Source organism: Mytilus californianus, unplaced genomic scaffold, assembly GCF_021869535.1.
Source record: "Mytilus californianus isolate M0D057914Y unplaced genomic scaffold, xbMytCali1.0.p SCAF_22, whole genome shotgun sequence".
Lineage (NCBI taxonomy): Eukaryota > Metazoa > Mollusca > Bivalvia > Mytilida > Mytilidae > Mytilus > Mytilus californianus.
Genome location: NW_026262671.1, coordinates 3,821,559 through 3,842,523, shown reverse-complemented (window position 1 = coordinate 3,842,523; position 20,965 = coordinate 3,821,559). Strand labels below are relative to the sequence as shown.

General features: G+C 32.4%; 2 long non-coding RNA genes across 2 annotated transcripts; both read right to left on the bottom strand.

Moving 5' to 3' along the window:
• Window positions 1-6,062: 6,062 nt before the first annotated feature.
• LOC127732141 (uncharacterized) lies at window positions 6,063-11,661 on the bottom strand. Its single transcript, XR_007996079.1, has 3 exons — window positions 11,590-11,661; window positions 8,769-9,306; window positions 6,063-6,579 (listed from the first exon to the last, which is right to left on the bottom strand). It is a non-coding gene; the product is annotated as an uncharacterized LOC127732141 (long non-coding RNA).
• Window positions 11,662-12,794: 1,133 nt separating this feature from the next.
• On the bottom strand, window positions 12,795-17,748 carry LOC127732138 (uncharacterized). The gene is made up of 4 exons (XR_007996075.1): window positions 17,127-17,748; window positions 15,974-16,190; window positions 13,852-15,180; window positions 12,795-12,891 (listed from the first exon to the last, which is right to left on the bottom strand). It is a non-coding gene; the product is annotated as an uncharacterized LOC127732138 (long non-coding RNA).
• Between the last annotated feature and the right edge of the window lie 3,217 nt (window positions 17,749-20,965).

Here is a 20,965-nt window from a genome sequence, read left to right as displayed (position 1 = left end):
GGATCAGTGATCAAGGTTAAAGTAAAATGATTAGGTTCGCTTCTCAGATACTATAAATAGTGGGTCAACAATATGTGGTGTATGGAATGATTGTTAGGGGTACATGTCAGTCTTGCAGGTTTCATCTTACTTGGACCTCATTGTCATGGTTTATAAGTCAAAGTTATATTTTTGTGTTTTGTTCTGTTTTTCAAGCACAATAAGCAATAGGTCAACTATGTTTTGTGTATGAAATGAATGTAAAATGTACATGTCAGTCTGGCCTGGTTCATCTGACCATGATCTCATTATCATAGAACATTGATAATGTCAAGTTTAATTGATACTTGTAGTAAAACCTTCATGTTACAGGCTTTCAACATAAATTCAATGATAAGAAAGACAGGAGAGAAATGTCAGCGTGTGTTCACTTATTGTGTTTTTGTCTGTTTTTCAAATACTAATAGCAATAGATGAGCTATATTTGGTGTATGGATTAAATGTAAGGTGCATATGTCTTTCCGGCAGGTATTACTTGACTTTGACCTCATTTTCTTGGTTCATTGGTCAATGTTAAGTTTTTTGTGTTTTGGTTGGTTTTTCAATTACCATACACAATGAGTTTGAATGTCCCTTTGGTAACTTTCGCCTCTCTCTTATGCTATCAAACATTATGTGACCACACTTTGAAACAACTGTATCAACAGAAAACGAAAGAGAAATTTTGACGTACACAGCAAAAAATGCAACGGATGTTTACCACAGGTTTTTGAAAACGTATGGTAAACATGCGTTTCACCATATGTTTACCATGTGTTTTCAGACGCATGTTTCCCATAAACGTGTGTAAACTACGTTTCTCAAACATGCATTAAACGTACGGTGCTCCAAACATGCAAATGAGAAGTTTAGCTAGCTATAAAACCAGGTTTAATCCACCATTTTCTACACAAGAAAATGCCTGTACCATGTCAGGAATATGACAGTTGTTATCAATTCGTTTGATGTGTTTGAGCTTTTGATTTTGCCATTTGATTGGGGACTTTCCGTTTTGAATTTTCCTTGGCGTTCGATATTTTTGTGATTTTACTTTTTTCTGACATGTTTAGAAACATGGTAAATTCATGGTAAACATGCGTTACATGCGTTGCATTTTTGCTGTGTAACCATGGCTCATAAACTTTCTGCTCAGACACTGGTGACATTTCATGGGTATCAGCTGCACGCTCTTGAATACCGAATGAGTTGGGAAATGTATATCCCATATGCAGGTAAAGTTGCTATTTTGATGCTTAGTCAAAATTGAAATTCACCAATTCAGTGTCCTTAATTTTAATTTTTAGCTCACCTGACCCAAAGGGCCAAGTGAGCTTTTCTCATCACTTGGCGTCCGTCGTCCGTCGTCGTCGTCGTCCGTCGTCGTTAGCTTTTACAAAAATCTTCTCCTCTGAAACCACTGGGCCAAATTTAACCAAACTTGGCCACAATCATCATTAGGGTATGTAGTTTAAAAAATGTGTCCGATGACCCCGCCAACCAACCAAGATGGCCGCCATGGCTAAAAATAGAACATAGGGGTAAAATGTAGAGTTTGGCTTACATCTCTGAAACCAAAGCATTTAGAGTAAATCTGACATGGGTAAAATTGATTATCAGGTCAAGATCTATCTGCCCTAAAATTTTCAGACAAATCTGACAACCCGTTGTTGGGTTGCTGCCCCTGAATTGGTAATTTTAAGGAAATTTTGCAGTTTTTGGTTATTATCTTGAATATTATTATAGATAGAGATAAACTGTAAAACAGCAATAATGTTCAGCAAAGTAAGATCTACAAATAAGTTGTGATGACCAAAATTCTCAGTCGACCCCTTTAGGAGTTATTGCCCTTTATAGTCAATTTTTAACAATTTTTCGTAAATTTTTGTAATCTTTTACAAATATCTTCTTCTCTGAAACTACTGAGACAAATTTAACCATATTTGGCCTTAATCATTATGAGGGTATCTAGTTTAAAAAATTTGTCCGATAACCCCGCCTTCCAACCATCATGGCCGACATGGTTAAAAATAGAACATAGGGGTAAAATGCATTTTTTGGTTTATATCTCTGAAACTAAAGCATTTAGAGAAAATCTGACAGGTGGCAAACATGTTCATCAGATTTAGATTTATCTGCCCTGAAATTTTCAGACGAATTCGACAACCCGTTGTTGGGTTGCTGCCCCTGAGTTAGTAATTTTACAGAAATTTTGCAGTTTTTTGTTATTATCTTAGATATCATTATAATATCTAATATCTAATACTATTAATTATGATTTTAACCTTATTTTACATGATTTCCAAAGCATCATTAAATACAGGTGAGCGACACAGGCTCTTGAGAGCCTCTAGTTTAATGAGTTTAGTGTTTTTTGCCTATTATATTTAAAACAATAATAGATAAGTTAGAACTGATTACACCAAATATGATAATCAATACCAAGGTTTTCATCAATACCACCAATATGACAGTTCCCCTTCAATTTTTGACAACTCATTATATAGGACTTTTGTCTCTAAAATGATGATTTTGACTAGTTTTCGTGTTTTTGCATTTTAAATATTTCGAAAAATTTAAATGTTACTTGGTAACTATTAATAGCAAAATTTAATAACAATACAATATCTAAACAAATGACAATCTGATCAAAACAATGGGATGAAGTCTGATCGGAGTTATTGCCCTTAAATGACGATGTTTGACTTATTTTCGTGTTGTATTGGATCAAGAACACGTTTTTTCCTTTCTTAAATAATAGTATCTTATCTCTTAAAAATATATTTTAAATATTCATCAAATCTCACGACATATTTTCCTTCAATACTGGCATTTTATTGTCTTGATATCTTAATTACAATGAAATGAAATTTTACTATTGCTGTCATTCATCATGAAAAACTATGTACTACAAAACTTAGGAGGGAAATTCAAGCAATTTGATTGGACGAGTAGTTGTAAATATGTGCTAAAAAGATTGATAAAAAAGTACAATTAAATCGTTGGTTTGTTACCATGAAGTCAAAAGAAAGGATAACATCAAATCAGCGTCTTCCGCGAGCCACAATAGCTTCATGAGAAACTCTGGTAAATATAGTGTTATACAATGTAGCATTCTTTACAAACAATATTGGTGGTTATGTAACATTAATTTTCGACAGATCTAAACAAAGAAGCAAACTATAGGCTACTAAGCGCATAATTATGTCATTCATCTGGATCTATGTGCATCTTCGACAATGGACACTCTCCACCATTGTAGATTAGAATATAGTCCATGACTTAAATATCTTCTTTGTTGATCGTGATATAATGATAAAAAGGAGGCGAAAGATACCAGAGGGACATTCAAACTCATCAGTCGAAAATAAAGTGACAAAGCCATTTCTAAAAATAAAGAAAAAGAACAACAGACAAACAATGGTACACAAAACACAACATAGAAAACTTAAGACTGAGCAACGCGTACACCACCAAACACTAGAGGCGATCTCAGGTGATCCGGAAGGGTAATCAGATCCTGTTCTCGAGATCAAGTGGCACCATCCATGTTGCTCATGTTTAAACAAACACGGTAATAATTAAGTCTAAATCGGTAGGTCACTTTCGGGAAAAGGGGACGGGGTTGTAGTTACGATATTAGGAAAATATCACTTGTCTGTGAAACAGATAGATTTTCCATAATGGTCAACCAACTCGTGATGGCCTGTATGCTACGAAAAATATATTAAAATCGTTATAGGTCAATTATTTCAATAAGTGCAACTGAATATTTCGATAATTTGAATAGTCGGGTATATATAATCTTAGCTGTACATGTTGTATTTGAGAAAGCCATTCGGAAGTTTGGGTCCTCAGTGTTCTTCATCTTTTAACATTATTTTGCTTTTTTAACCTTTATGAACCAAACGTCACTGGACCGTCTTTTGTGGAAGAAATGCGCTTCTGGTGCACACAATTTCATTCCTGGTATGTATGATAAGTTTATTGACACATATGTAGTTCATGCCTTGCGAATCAATTTTATTTTCATTAAATTTCTCTCTATCTATGATCATCTATTGAAATATTCAAGACAATAGACCAATATGAAAAAAACACGTAAAAATAGTTATCTAAGGGGTATAACTCCTATCAGAAGTTGTCGGACAGTTTTGAGTAAATAAACAGTATGCATATCTCCACATTCGGAACATATTTTTTTTATCTATGGTTATTTTTAAGATAACAGGCAAAACTTGCAATTTACACCTATGTTCAATTTTAAATCATGTCGACAAATTTTTAACAAGATACCTATAGTTGAGCTAAACAGAGGATATTGGAATTTTCGGGATGTCCAAATCAATCTTTTGACTGCGCAGACTAATTTGAATATTCAATAGTAGCACTTTGATTTTCTTGGAGAGGGCTTTACAGTAAAGAAGCTTATTCATATCTTGCATCACTTTTTATTATGAACTTGATATCCAAATTGTTCCGATGTTCATCCGCCGATATAAGATTTAGAACGACATGCTTTCTTATTCAGCAGTATATTTGCTTTAAGCTTGATTTTAGTAGATGCACATTTCTTTTATGGTGTAAAATTCTTTTAACTGCGTGTTTGGTGTTAATAATACAACTATAACATATTTGTTTTCTATAATCCTTCAAGCTTTCATTGATCGAGATTTTGAAGGTGACTGTTGATTGGTTAGCGAGATTATCTAATAAATTTTAAACAAGATACCTATAGGTGAGCTTAACAGAGGATATTGGAATTTACGGGATGTCCAAATCAATCTTTTGATTGCGCAGACTAATTTGAATATCCAATAGTAGCACTTTGATTTTCTTGGAGAGGGCTTTACAGTAAAGAAGCTTATTCATATCTTGCATCACTTTTTATAATGAACTTGATATCCAAATTGTTCCGATGTTCATCCGCCGATATAAGATATAGGACGACACGCTTTCTTATTCAGCAGTAAATGTGCTTTAAGCTTGATTTTAGTAGATGCTAATTTCTTTTATGGTGCAAGATTCTTTTAACTGCATGTTTGGTGTTAATAATACAAGTATAACAGATTTGTTTTCTATAATTCTTCAAGCTTTCATTGATCGAGATTTTGAAGGTGACCGTTGAGTTTTAATAACTTCGCCGCATGTTCATTGGCATGTCATATAAGGAATCCCTCAATCATAATCTAATGTTGTTTGTCCTTTATAGAATAATTGGTGTAGATCATTAATAATCTGTCGAAGTAGTTATTACAACTTTTCTAGAATCAGGGCAAATTTTTTGAGCTTGACATGTACATAATGTGTAAACACTTATCTGTAGTTGACTGAATGTCGATCTCTGAACGTGTTTTTGTGATATTGTGTTACCGTCTCTTTAAAATATTTCCCTAAAAGAGGGACGAAAGATACCAGAGGGACAGTCAAACTCATAGATCGAAAACAAACTGACAACGCCATGGCCAAAAATAAAAAGACAAACAGACAAATAATAGTACAGATGACACAACATAGAAACTAAAGACTACGCAACACGAACCCCACTTCTAACTTTTTCTATTTTGAGTTCAACTAGTTTTTATAGTGGAACTTCCGCATTGAGTAGATTTGTTGAAGAGACAAATATTGTTTATACATACGGGTCACCGGTGTCATATTCATTAACTGTAAGAATTATATGCACAAAAACACACAGAATGCAATCATGTGCAAACACATTCAAAGAGAAATGATGATTGATGGAAATAAAGCTTTTGTTTTTGTTACATTGGATTGTACGTTAATAGAAGCTACATATTCTTAGAGTTTGATGAATAAGGAATGATGCATGATTTAGCCACTTGAACACACATATATTAATTTTCGATTCAGCGATTTCCTTTTATCTTACGGACTGTGCTCTGGTGTCTGACGCCCCCCCCCCCCCCCCCTCCCCCCCAAAAAAAAGAAACAATAGAACATCAGACGGCAGAAAAATCTTAGACCAGAATCAGCATTATGGTTTCCAAGTCATCTACCCATGAAATGGATTGAAATACATCATTATGAATACTAGTATGAATTATTATTATGCATCTATTGAATATTTCATATTAACTTAAATGCCGATAAAATGGCCTTTATTGGAGTAATGATACACCCACCATCTGGGTGTGATGCAATAGCCATTCCTAAACAACGAAATTCATTGTCCGGACATTTGACATAGATACACATACCGGAGTCACCTTGTGTGAAAGACACATTGCGCATTGAAATCTGTTGATGTAACGTTATCGTTCTTGGAGTTTTAAGTTCTTGGTCTCCTACTTGTTTTAATACGCTATCCACAAGATGAATGCAGTCATTTATTTCCTGAGGCTTTGGATAATGATTCGCTTTATTTCTAACAGCGTGGGCAAGGGTTTTAAATTCAACTTGGTTTTTTATCTTCCAAACATATCCTATCGCTTCCATGTTGAACTGATGAAATCGCCCCAACAGCAGCCACCTGCACCTCATGAATTGTTTCAATTTCTTGGTAGTCAATATAGTTGCGATGTAAGTACATTTATTTTAAACCTGAAAGTAATATATGTAATATAATTTATATGAAAACTAACACGTTTACTACAGTAGCGTTTTATTTTACTCTTATTTGTTTGTTTTATACAAATATGATTTTTTTATTTGTATGTTATAATTTTTAATACTGCACTCCTTGTTTCAATATAACACGTGCTTTTATGCAATCGTTAGCAAGGTTTTCAAAAATGAACATTGTAACTAATTTGTGTTATTTTTTTTTACTAATTCATGCATTTAAATTACACATTTGGTCCATCTTCTTCACAAATCAAAAGCGAAGTCTTGTTTAAACAAAAGGGCTATATGAATATTTAGAGGTTTTATGGTATATCATATTATGTACGGTGTAACAAGCCTATATAAAGCCAGCAAGTAAAGGCATTACTCGAATAAAGAGAGCCAAATGTTGTATATCTTAGTTGGTCGTGTTGTGTAGGTAAGTAAGTAAGTAAGTAAGTAAGTAAATAGTTTATTATAGTGTCACAATCTAATATACATCATCATATACAATATAAAAAATCTTTAAAACAATATTATATCCCTGCCTTTAAGACACTTTCATCCTTTTCAAAATAAACGTATATGCTATTATGTAAAATGATTAAATAAATAATAAAACTTTTCATATGATACTAAAAATTCTAAATACTCGTTAAAATTCATTTATACATTCAGTAAAGATTAAAAATTTACAAATTTATCTTCCTACGTTTAAACATAAGATGCAATGTCTTGGCTAATAAAACTTGGGTATCATCACAGTTCATAATAAAATCAAACTTGTCATCAGAATTAAAACAATTAAAAGAGTTGTTTAGAGCATTAACATAATTAAAAAGTTCTTCTCTTATATGTGAGAAAAAATTACAGTCTATTAAAAAATGTTGTTCTGTCTCTATAAAATTGTCATTGCAGAAAAGTCTATCATATAATGGGGTGGTCGGCTTGGTGTAACGTCCGGTCTCATCCGCAAGCGGCAGTGATCCACATCGAAAGTTCGATAAAATGCGACGATGGTCACGAAATTTGACTGTTTTAACGAATAAACTAGTTTTGCAATTGTTTTTAAACCTTCTGAATGTTCTTAGCTTGTTTCCATTTACAGAATTTTTATCGTCAAAAACATCAGTTAACCATTTCTCACGATCCATAGCTGTTAATTTGTTTTGAGACGTTTGTAGGTTTTGTTTGGTTGTTATGCTGAGATTGATTCAATAGCTTAATTCATATTTGCTCAGTAAAGCTAAAACACATGAATGCCATGATATAGGTTGCTGGACTGTAATCGATGATTCCAAATTATCTCTCAATACGAGTTTAAAGCATCTTGTCCGTATTTGTTTTTATATCCTTTATCAGTTTATTAAGCCCAACAATGTTAGTTCTGCAAATTTACGTCAGGAAATGCAATTTATTCCCCCAGTGGGATTTAAACTCCTGCTTCTGTGACCTCATTGCAACACCGTTTAGTCAGTCGAGTAATTAGTTTCCTCTTTGGCATTTTCGAGTACCTCAAAATAGTATAAGTTGTTCTCAGCTCGATAGGGATGAAAATGCTCGTTAAAGCCTAACATTTTACCTGTTTTTTTTTAACTTCACAAAAGTAATGTTTTGGACAATATATAATATTTCTATATTTATGGTCTTACATCATGTCTATACTACTTAGTAATATGTTGGAATTTAAAATATCCATGTTTTTCTCAGACTACTTATGATGAAGTTATTCTACATCTGTTGGAAATGTACTGATTAGCATTTAAAGAAATAGGAGTAATGAGTTCTGGAAGAAAAATAGGTGTTCGTGCAAAGATGTCAGAATTAAATATGGTACGCCAGATGTGGGTATATATACACAATATATATACTCATGTCTTTTAAAACTGAAACTAGACTTACAAATTTATAAACAATCTAGTTATATATAAGTTTGTCATATATAAGAAAAACGAAGCATTCGTATGAAATCGTATGCAATATGAATAAATAGATATAAGATGATGTGGTATGAGTGCCAATGAGACAACTCTCTATCCAGGTCACAATTTATAAAAGTAAACCAGTATAGGTCAAAGTACAGTCTTCAACACGGAGCCTTGGATCACACCGAACAGCAAGCTATAAAGGGCCCCAAAAAATTACTAGTGTAAAACGTTATTTATAGAATTTGCAGTGATACTTACAATGGCCTTCACTATTAATGGCAACAACGTTTTGACTTATTCGGCTAAACGGATCCTTCTGATAATCGCTGCATCGACGCTGGTGCCTTCACTTGATTCCGGTGGAAATACATAGCTGACCAGTTTCCCACATTTAAATTCTATTTCGTCGGAATTTTTGCAATAAACAACAATGGGATTCTCGTGCATTTCCGATCTCTTTGCATTTCAACCAAGGAGGTCCCGTTCAAGAACCATGCCAATGCTTTTGCTCAGTTATAACTTTGTGCCGCAATTGCTGATGTTAATACCGAATGTAAGATGTCCATGAAATCATCATTATTTTGGTCAAAATTACACAGCAAATACCGACAATCCAATCCGGGATTAATACCAAATGTTCCGGGTTCCCAAAGCCTGATACTGTGTGTGAACCGTTCATGCAATGATTTGCTAGTGAAAAATTGGTCCTGGAAGCTTTGATGGTTTTGCAAAAGTCTTTTAAAAGTATATGTTATCATGGAAACTTGAATCATGTTGTCATCAAACGGCCAAGATCCTGAAATTCAAAACGAACTGAGTTATTTTCTCTTAAAGCTAATTACATTTTTGTGTATCTACATGTTTTGGTTTTTTAATGAAATATTGAAATTGAAGAAACCGAAATTTGATAAGGCAAATGTGCCATGGTATAGAAAAAAAGTAAAAATAACAATGATACAGAACTCCGAGGAAAATTCAAAACAGAAAGTTCGTAATCAAATGGCAAAATCAGAAGCTCAAACGCATCAAACGAATGGATTCTAACTGACTGCAGTTACATATCGTGCTTGAGGTAGATATGAAGATTTCTTTATCTCAGAAAAATAATATTTCCCTAGGGAAATAGGACGTTCCGAAGGTGAACAAATAATCATATCTCTATGACCCAAGGAAAATTAATGTAATAAATAACTTCATAAACATAAAATTTTATAATTGCCACGTTTCATGTCCGCTTTTATAGCTGAACACGACAGACTCATTGAAAACATCATTTTTTCTCTATTTTGTTCTTACGTCAAATAGTTTTGAACACAATAATGGCTATATTTTCGCTATTTGGAATAAACACTTTCAAAACGTTGTGCACATTAATCGCTCATAAAGTCGCACGAGGTAGTATAGACATTTCAGAGCAGAATATGATACTCAATGGGGAATATGAAGTTTTGTTCAATGCCACGTTGGATAGTCTCAATGAATCAAATGTTGATTTCGATATCAACATTTACATAAAGTGGAATAATACAATTTAAAGTCTACCGATTGTTACGACTACGACCTCAGTATGTCGTCATCTTGGACAACTTTGAATAGAACATTGACATAAATTCATAATTAATTTCTGTTCACCACAGAGACAAGGTACTAGTATTGTTTTGAAATGATATGACAGTAACTTTATGTTAATGTAAATAGAACGGCAGTGCATTTCGAATTTAGGATATAGGGTTCTGGACTGGTGGTTTAATGCCTTAAAAAATGCTGAAAAATATGAAAAATGAAATATCAGATTATGATGATGATGGATGGCTGCTTAACGTCCAGTGGCAAATAAAATGAATATTCAGGACGACAATATGTTAATATAAAATTAATATTGACTCTGTTTAGTACTAGACCAACCTCACTGAGTCGCATGTTTAACACGCTTGTTCACAAGGTACAGCCCGCATTAAGACTTATCAACCGACCCGGACACAATACCCTTACTCCGAGCTGAGCAGTCTTTTCTCTTACTCTCTAATGACGCATGCTTAGCGGAGAAGCATAACATATCAATTTTATAGTCTTTGGTGTGAACCGGCTGGAGTTCGAACCCTTGATCTCCCGAACTCGAAGCGAACATGCATTAACGAGACCTCCGAGGAGGTCATCAATGTATTACTAGAATTGAGCACATTTTAACATAATAGACGTTATAAGAATTTTTTTTGCTACAAATTTTCAATGGTGTTAAATTACAGTCTCCTATTGCTAAAATATGTTATTTCAGCCTTTATATGACATACATCATTCATGCATTTAAAACTGAACGCCAACTTTCAATTTTTGAAGGTATTTACATTGAAATTAATGAAACATTTACATATATATATATAAATTATGAATTGTTTATATTAAAAAAATCATATTGCTTCAATGCGATGTTCTCATAAAGTCAGTTTACAGCTGCGGTATATATGACGTTGTTTATCATCTTAATAATGTGTTATAGTAGTCTTTTGTTTGTCTTTATGAATATTAGTTTTACTGTTCAGTCTTTTTTTGGTGATATCCATTTGACGTGGCTCTGTACTTTTACATCCCGTCATTGTGTTATGGTTCTGTGTAAAAAATTGTTATTTTTGGTTTTTCTTTTTTGTAAATGTGCTTTGTCTATATGCGTTTTGTGTTTCTTTGCTAAATTTTTTTGTTGTTATAGTAATTAAGATTATAACACAATGTTGACTGATGTACCTGTATTTTTGATATTTTTACCTATAATGTCTGTTTGTTTTGTTAACACATCGTTGTCATTATTCCTTTAAATTTTATGCGACTGCCATACAATTGAGAAGTTTAGCTAGCTAGACAATCAGGTATAATTCAACATTTTCTACATAAGAAAATGCATCTACCAAGTCAAGACTTTGACAGATGTTATCCATTCTTTTGATGTATTTGATCCTTTGATATTTCCATTTGATAACGGACTTCCCTTTTTGAATTTTCCTCGAAGTTCGGTATTTTTGTTATTTTACTTTTTTATACACCTAGAACATTTTAAGAAATATTTTTTCTCTTTAAAACACATTACCTGATGTCTTTTTGGTTAGTCTTCTATCAACAATACAATCAACAATGAATCTATCACACATAAGAAATCAAGGGTAATTATTACCTGAAATACAAGACATATTATTTTGCTTGATTGTAAGTAAAGATGTTTAAAGGGTTTTTGAAAATAGAAGTACTAATGACCAAGCTTACTGCTATTTCATGTATAATATTCATATTGCATTTACCTATCACAACAACAGTGATGAGTAATTTTAAAGTGTATTTGAAATTATACATTTCCAAAACGGATTTTTTTTTATTTTACACTTCTTACGCATATTCATCAATGCAATCAAACCTGTTACTGCAAAAGTAGAATAACTATGTGCCGATTTTCAAGAAGCAAAACAAAAATGTAAACCACTCAGTATAAGAGGATTGAGGTAAATAAACTCATTAGAGATACCAGGATCGAAATTTTGTATTAGCGCCCGACGCGCGTTTCGTCTTCAAAAGACTCATCAGTGACGCTCGATTCAAAAAGGTTAAAAAGTACGAAGTTGAAGACAATTTAAGACAAAGCATTTCTGAAAGTTTTGCCAAACACAGCTAAGGTAATCTATTCCTGATGTAGAAAAACCTTAGTATTTCAAAAGTTCAAAGTTTTGTGAACAGTTAATTTAAAATTATGACCATATCAATGATAATTCATGTCAACACAGAAGTGCGGACTACTGAGCTGATTATTCCCTCTGGGAATAAAAACTCAACCAGCAGTGGCATCGACCCAGTGGTTGTAAATAAACTCATCATATATATCAGGATTAAAATGTTGTATTTACGCCCAACGCGCGTTTCATCTACAAAAAAGACTGTAACGAATGATTAAGAAATGCCGTTGTAATCCAAACCTAAACCACACTTCCCTTTTATACCAATAATTTTATTTGAATTGATTTGATAAAGTATATATTTTAATTAAAAGACTGAAAGGAAAGTAAGATGAATTCAGGAAAAGACGATTATAATCATATGATGTTCCTACAAGCCAATTTTAAACACTAACTTAATAAAATAAGGATAATCGAACTCACCAGTAGTGTTAATACGAAAAAAATCAATAAACAGGAGATCTATAAATAAATATTGGTGATATTGGGAAAACGAACGTGATGACAAGTAAAGCCAAAGCTTTAAACAATACCGAGATATATTCTTAAAGCATTTAAAAAAAACTTACGTGCATTTACACCAAAATCGATAGCATTCCTTGCTGCTTTTAATAAATCTACAGGCATTTCCAACGATGTCTCACTCATTTCAAAAGTAAACGGAGGATCTAAAAAAAATACAGATTAAGCCATAGATATAAAACAAATACAAAATAACACATTATAGAAGTCGCTGATTCTGTTTATGACATTAAAAAACAAGTGTTCTTAAATTATGATAGACGGCTTATATCTTGTTCTTCATCAAGTAAATGAACAATATAATTGACATTTCAGGAAGAGCAGTACATATGAGACGATAAATACGAGACAATAAATGCGAAACAATAGATATGCAGTGCTGATAAGGAAAACTGATTGGAAATTAACTTCGCCCCTAGTTCCTGAGATTATGGTGTCAAGTCATTAGTGGGCATAATATATTGCATTCAAACAATTTCTATTTACTTAATAGAAAATAGGAAATGGGTAGGGAGTTTCAATAGTTTCTTCCATTATAAAATATGTCACAGGTTATATGCAAGAATATGAATATTTGCATCGGTACATCACATTTCCATAGAAATGAACTTATCAGACGACGGTGAACATTTACCATCATGTTAGAGTGCGTTGAGAAATGTGTGCTAAAAATTTATAACTTATAACACAAAAATATGAAATAAGAGAAACTACTAATATGTTCAATAAGAAAGAATGACATTTTGAATAAAGATATACGAGAAATCACCAGAAAGCTGTCAACAGTAAATGGTTGTACGTTTCGGTAAACATAAACAATTCTGCAATTCATGAAAGCCGAAATGATGTCACTCGTTAAATAACGAAACACTGTCCCAAAAATGTAATAAACATCCGATTAATTCAGTATTTTTAAGATATTGTCAGACTACTATCGAGGAACTATAGACTTTCATATAAACCATTTCAATGTATGTCCTTTGGAATCCAATTGTTCTTTCTTGTTTGATATATTCAAGGCTTTAGTACATATATTTTCAGACCATAAGAAATTAGAACGTTCTAAGTAGTATTTTAAAAGTATTATACTATAGAATAATGTTTACCTTCATGCACAATTTCTGCACGAACATCTATTGTATGCCGTCTATTTGTCACAAATTCCCCGACATTCACTATTTTCCCAAGAAAGGACTTGAATATACGATTGCATTTTGTTTGGTCTGTAAGGATTCCGGCTTCAACTGTTGTCAACATATTGACTGATCCTCTGGTTATATTTTTAATTCTTAATGGCAAATTTGTAGAAATTTCTTCCATTTTACTCTTCAGTTTCTTGATAATTTTTTCAATCTTGCATCCTTTAGGGGTTTTGATATTCCATTTTACATCCATCGGACGAAGTTCTATAATGGGCAGAATAAACATGATAAAAAGTATTAAAAGACTAAAAAATATAAAAAGTAATATAACAAAAATACCAAACTCCGAGGAAAATTCACAACGGAAAGTCCCTCATCAAATGACAAACTCAAAAGCTCAAAACATTAACGAATGGATAACAACTGGCATATTCCTGACTTGGTACAGGCATTTTCTTATGTAGAAAATGGTAGATTAAACCCGGTGTTACAGCTAGCTCAACCTATCACTTATATGACAGTCGCATAAAATATTCTTATAACTTTAGTTACAAATAAAATGCATGTTTCTTATTTCATGTTACTATTTTTTTTTGTCTCTTTATTTCTAGATACTGAAAAACATCAATCAGAAAAGAATGAAGTTTAATCAAGACTTTCAAAATCTTACTTTTGTTTTGGTTCTTACTTGATATATATTTGTATGTTCTGAATTAATTTATGAGATTTGAACATTTGCTATTTACTATTACCTCTAGTTTGTGGTTTAAGTTGATCTCAAATTGTTCAAACTATATATCAATGTTAGATAAAAAATAATTAGAATTATCACCGGGTTTATACTAACATGAGCAACAAGACGAATGCCACATGTGGAGCAGAATCTGCTTACCCTTCCGGACCACCTGAGATCGATCTTGGCTATAAGCGCGGTTTGTGTTGCTCTGTCTTTAGGTTTCCATGTTGTGTTTTGTGTACTGTTGTTTTTTTGTCTTTTAGTCGTTTTTCGTGTTATGCCATGACAATGTCAGTTTGATTTCGATTTATAATCTTGTATCTTTCAGCTCCCCTGTACTAAATATGTCATAAAATATTAATTTGACAGCAGCCATAATATATTTAATCATTTATTAAGTGAATTTTGTGCGTTTATCCTGAATATGAAGTAATGACAGATGTTTTTCTACAATGACTAATAAAACATGTAGTTGTTATTATCAACTTTGTCAGTTTTGATAATCTTCTGATACTGCACATCTTCAGTCAACTTTCCTATTTTTTTTTCTATCGCACCTAGAAAAATAGTAGTACAAAATTATACAAAAAAGGAATAAATAAATGATATCAATGAAATAAAATAGAAAATTATGCGGTCATTCCCGAATATTAGTAGATTCGTGTATACCATATTTAGATTTTTTTATTTTGTGTTTGTGAATTTTTGTATTCATTTAGTCTTTTTCTTTTTCTTTATTTACCATAGATCCATTTTCTTCTTTCACTTTTTGTATTTTAGCGATTTTTTAATACCAATGTCTTGAAAGTTTAAAACAAACGAGATAAAATGTCGCATTTTACCTTCTTAATCAAACTAAAAGCCATTATTAAATTGAATGTCACTTCAAATAACTAGTTTTACTAACCTTTAAAATATTTTTAAGGTTTAGGTTTAAGGTTACATTTGTAAATTGCGGGCAACATGACACAGGGATTCCTTTGGAATGGCAGATTATAATTATATATCAATTTGATTTGAATGATATCCTGAATAGATATATTTCAAAATTTGAAAATTTTAATGACAAAAGTACAATTTGAGAGCCAATTAGCCTCTAAATATTTTTTTTGTCATTACGAACTAATTTTAAATAGTATATCATAACCTCCAAATTGTTTGTTATTGAAATTCTTTCACAAAATGATTTTACACAAAATATATAGATTTTTTTATGAAAATAAGTTTGTTACCACATTTCATTTCACCATTTAACAAGACACGATGGTATCACTTTTATAGATACCAATATTCGAAAATTCTATCGCTTTTTTAAATTTTTTTTGAAGTAAAGGTTATGAGAATTCGTACATGGCTGAATAAGTATCTTGTCCATATCAGCTACGTTTTCCAATGAAGACTTGTTGTTTCTTTCAGTTGGTATTACTGACTTAAATAATTTTGTTAACATCTGCATGTTTTGTTCATCAGACTTGCTTTTCATGGATTGGCTTTCGTTGCCACTTATCCATTCCTCCTCGCTTATCGAGCATTCCTTTGTTTGATTCAACGTTTTCTCTTTTTTGATCTACAAAAAAAATGAATAAATAAATGTGTTATCACAATACAGATATTAAGTTTAAATTACAATTATGAGTAAAGTTTCAGTTTGTTAATTATCAATGATGCAATGAATTAATTTAGGTTCCTTATACCCTTAAGACATGGGTATCTGGCTTTTGAATGCATATAATTCAATTCAAACATGTAATTAAAACGTATTCTTACACTCTTACACATTCTGATTATTCTATTTTTGATCTACAAAAAATGAATAAATTCATGTGTTATCAATAATGATATTAAGTTTCAATTACACCTATTAGTAAAGATCTAAATTGTTAATTATCAATTGTGCAATGAATTGATTTAAGTTCCTTATACTCTTATGACTCGGACAACTTGCTTTAATGTGCTTATAAATCAATTTATACATGTAGTTTAAACGTATTCTTACACATTCTGATACATTTATCAACATTATTTATATAAACTGATTGCAACGCTAGGAATTTTGAGGGGGTGTCGAAGAGTCATATTTATTCCTCCGAAGGATATTAAATCATTCCTTGTTTTACATATTTCAATATAAGTTAATGATGCCAATATCAGTAATTAAAAAAATTCCACCTAACTGCCTATATTTTAAAACCTATATTTCAATTACAACAACAGTTTGTGTACACAAACGCCTAAACTGTATGTTCAAACAAAAACTAAATAGTCCTAAACTTTTTTCCAAGATCCAACATCCAGATCGGTTTGAGGTCAACATTGTCAGGGGAGAGTGTTTTGAGACAATCCATGAAATTTGTCTAAGCAAATCACAACCAGTGACCGTCTAACATGCAAAGTTCATTTTCGGAATCTAGATAACAAACCTAAACATAATTGTTCAGTACGATTTAATCTAGAAACTGCTGAATCACAGTAATATTCACATAGAAGAAACTTTTACACTTACGCCAGATGCCTCAGGTTTTGATTTATCAAGGTTACAAATTTCATCAAAGACTTCTTTAACCAGTTGACGGTAATAATGTGGATGTGTCAATGAAATAACAGCTTTTTCTAAATCAGCCCATTTGACATCCATGTTCCGAGGAGGCTCTCGCTTCATGTCTCCGAGTCTTTGTGCAATCGTTCGTATAACAATTAAAGCTGCATTTTCCTCTTAAGACAAATTCCCCTTATCCAATAAGAAAACGGATTAAGCTTCCGTTTCAAGATCATCTTACGAAATGTCACGTGTAACATACGTATGCATACACTTCTGAACAATTTTTTCTTCTTCTGTAACTACATGGCCATCAGCTGGATCGCCTTTATATTTGTAAGCTTGCAAGAAAATCATTAGTCTGGGTATTTTTACAATCTGATAATGTACATTCACAGCATCGTATGTTTTCTCCTTCATATTGATGAAAAAATAATGAAGATTTTCAGTGAGAAAACTTTGGAAATCTTCTTCAGGACAAGACAATAATGTTTTCTGACACAATGCACGGAGAACATTCGTTGATGTGTCAACTGATAATTTGATCAGTCGTCTAACTTTTTTGTCATTCATAATTTCACCTTATAAGAAAAATCTGAAAAACAAAAGAACAAAAAATATTAGTACTGTGGTTGAAGGTTGCCACCGTCAATTGGCGATCTGATGGTTGCAAATGCAGGTTTACCGGCGACGGGAAGCGAAGACAGTTAAACCGAAATTTGCGACCGTCAAATCAAATCTACAGTACAGTTATTCCGATTATAATGTTATACAAAACGAAATAAAACGTTAGATTGTAAAAAATGTATATGCATCACTTAGGTTATATACGAATTATTTGGAAATGTAATTTCAAATTTCAAGGTGGAACATTGTATTGAGGTAATAACGCAAAATGCATGCCTTCTTTTTCTTGCTAACCTGTTAGGCGGACAACCCATACATTTTTCATTTACAATGTCCATAATAAAATGAGCAGATGTGATGTATCCTGGTCATATCAAATATCAATTATAAGGAACGACTTAGAGGCTCATTTTCGCAAATGAATGTTTACTATATAATTATAATAATCAATTCACTCTTGTCAATTCTTAACAGAATAAATGAGTCAAGTAGTAGAAGGTACAGGACATAATGATAATGTCCAAAGGATTCAAGCAGAGGTCATCAAAGTCACCATATTTCCCCGTAAATGGTTTCTCATCAACTATAAGAGGAAACCACAGTAACAACAGGAACACTGAAGTGCAACCAAAACAAACGCCAACATACATAGAAACGACAAATTTGATAACAACTGCCATATTACTGACCTGGTACAGGACATTTTAAGAAACAATTGGTGGTTTGAACCTGGTTTAATCGCTAGCCATGCCTTCCGCTTTATGACAATGTTTTGAAAATATATCTCAAATGAAAACACTACATAACAGAAATACAGCACAAGCAAATTCGGCGTCATATTGATAACTTTATAGAAACGCAATTCAAGTATATGATAATATTACCTGATAACAATGATTGCACCCATAAGAAAGTAAATATACAATAATCAGTTAACGGCAACCATCGTATGTTCATTTGTGTACCTTTTGTAAGTCTAACTTGAGTAGAACTACAAAGGGAGTGAGGGTATCCACAAATAAAAACTAGTCAAATACCTCCAAACGTGTACCTGTGGTTCATAAGTGTTTCTCGTTTCTATTTTTCATATAGGTTAGGCGTTTGTTTTCCTGTTTATATAAAAAAGAAGATGTGGTATGATTGCCAATGAGACAACCATTCACAATAGACCAAATGACACAGAAATAACAACTATAAGTCACAGTATGTCCTTCAATAATGAGCAAAGCCCATACCGCATAGTCAGCTATAAAAGATCCGGAAATGGTAAATGTAAAACAATTCAAATAAGAAAACTAACGGGCTAATCAATCTATACTATTAAAGGGAGCGACCGATTTCATTGAGCCGCAACTCGTCTGAAACTATAAAAAGTCGTAAAACATTTGTGATATGACGTATAAATACAGTGTTTTGTATTTCCTAAATTTGTCTTTGAAACAATCTATTTTCCACAGACAACGCCAATTTTTGAGAAAATATTCAAATTCGGAGACCGTTATCGATCCGTGTCTTATACGCTTTAGCGATTGCTCAGTCGATGTATCGCCCGCAAAATTTTAAAACTATTTGTTTCAACACTTGCCTAATTGTGTCGCGATTTTGCGGGAATCTTCTAATATACAAGAAATGAACGAAAAACAAATACACATACCACATCTTCCTATATCTATGTAACAAGGCAGCAAACGACAAGCACTGAATTACAGGCTTTTGACTTGGGACAGGCACATACATACATAATGTGGCAAGGTTAAACATGTTAGTGGGATTCCAACCTTCCCCCTAACCTGGGACAGTGGTGTAACAGTACAACATAAGAACGAACTATAATAATCAGTTTAAAAAAGCTGCACTCATCAGATGGATAAAAATAGAAATACATCTCACAAAAACACAGAGTGGACGTGGCAGGTTACTTGTACATCCGAATAGTTTTACACTAGTAATTTTTAGGTCCTTTATAGCTTGTTGTTCGGTGTGAGCCAAGGCTCCGTGTTGAACGCCGTACTTATATATAATGGTCTACTTTTACAAATTGTGACTTGAATTTAGAGTTGCCTCATTGGCACTCATACCACATCTTCTTATATATATCTACTGTCTATCGACGTCTCAAGTTAATGCTTATTTATGTTCTATCATACATTTAGTCCGTCATTTTGGGAACTTGTTGTTGAAGGCATATATCTTTGATATTTTCTGTTGTTTCTTTGAAAAACGCTTTCCGATTTAGAACTTTGTTAAAATGTTTAATTTGAGTTTCAAATAAAGAAGCTGATAGTGGAGCTCAAACTCTAACTTTCTTTGTGACTTTTTTTCAGACTTGTCCTTTTTATTGTCGTTTTTGTCATTGAATTGTTTATTATTTTTCTTTTGACATGGTTTAGATTTCACATTTTGTATCTTCTTTCTGTTTTTGCTTTGTTTTGGTCTACTTTAATTTGTATTCATTAATTTTGTAACTTTATGTTTCCTTCGCAAAAGAAAGGCAGACATTTTTTTTTTACATACATTCTTATATGTTTCTTGTTCTGCAGGCGAATAATTGGCTGCAAACATAAGACAGCAACAAACGCCCCACTAAAATCCAGATGTGATCTCAGGTGCTATAAAATGGTAAGCACAAAAGATTTACGAAAATACGAAATATAAAATGTTATATTATTTCATTCTATATAGATATCTTTGTCAATTAACAAACAATTCGACCAAAAAGCGTATAAGGTTGACTTGAAGTTCTACTTACCAAGGAACACTAATAACTTTGCAAAGTAATGTGTAGTATATTAAAACTCTGGCAGATCCGACAGACCACAAAACGTTACTATTTTGAACAGTAATTTTAGACATTTTACATTTAAACTTTGCGAAATTCTTTATCCACCATTTTATTCATTAGGAAATGCCTGTACCATTCGTTTGATGTGTTTTATTTTGCCATTTGTTTAAGGAATTTTCGTTTTGAATTTACTTTGGAAATGGGTAGTTTGTTTAAGGAGAAGGTCCGGTAAGTGCTAGTTTTGGCCTAATATTTTTCAAACACTTAAGTGTGTACTTTAGTCGATTCAAATAGTTTAAGTAAAAGATTTGAACTTAAACCATTGTGGTGACGTCAGCCTATTCATTTACCGTGGATTCTTTTTCTAGAATCAACGCTTTCTAAATCTGCCGCTGAA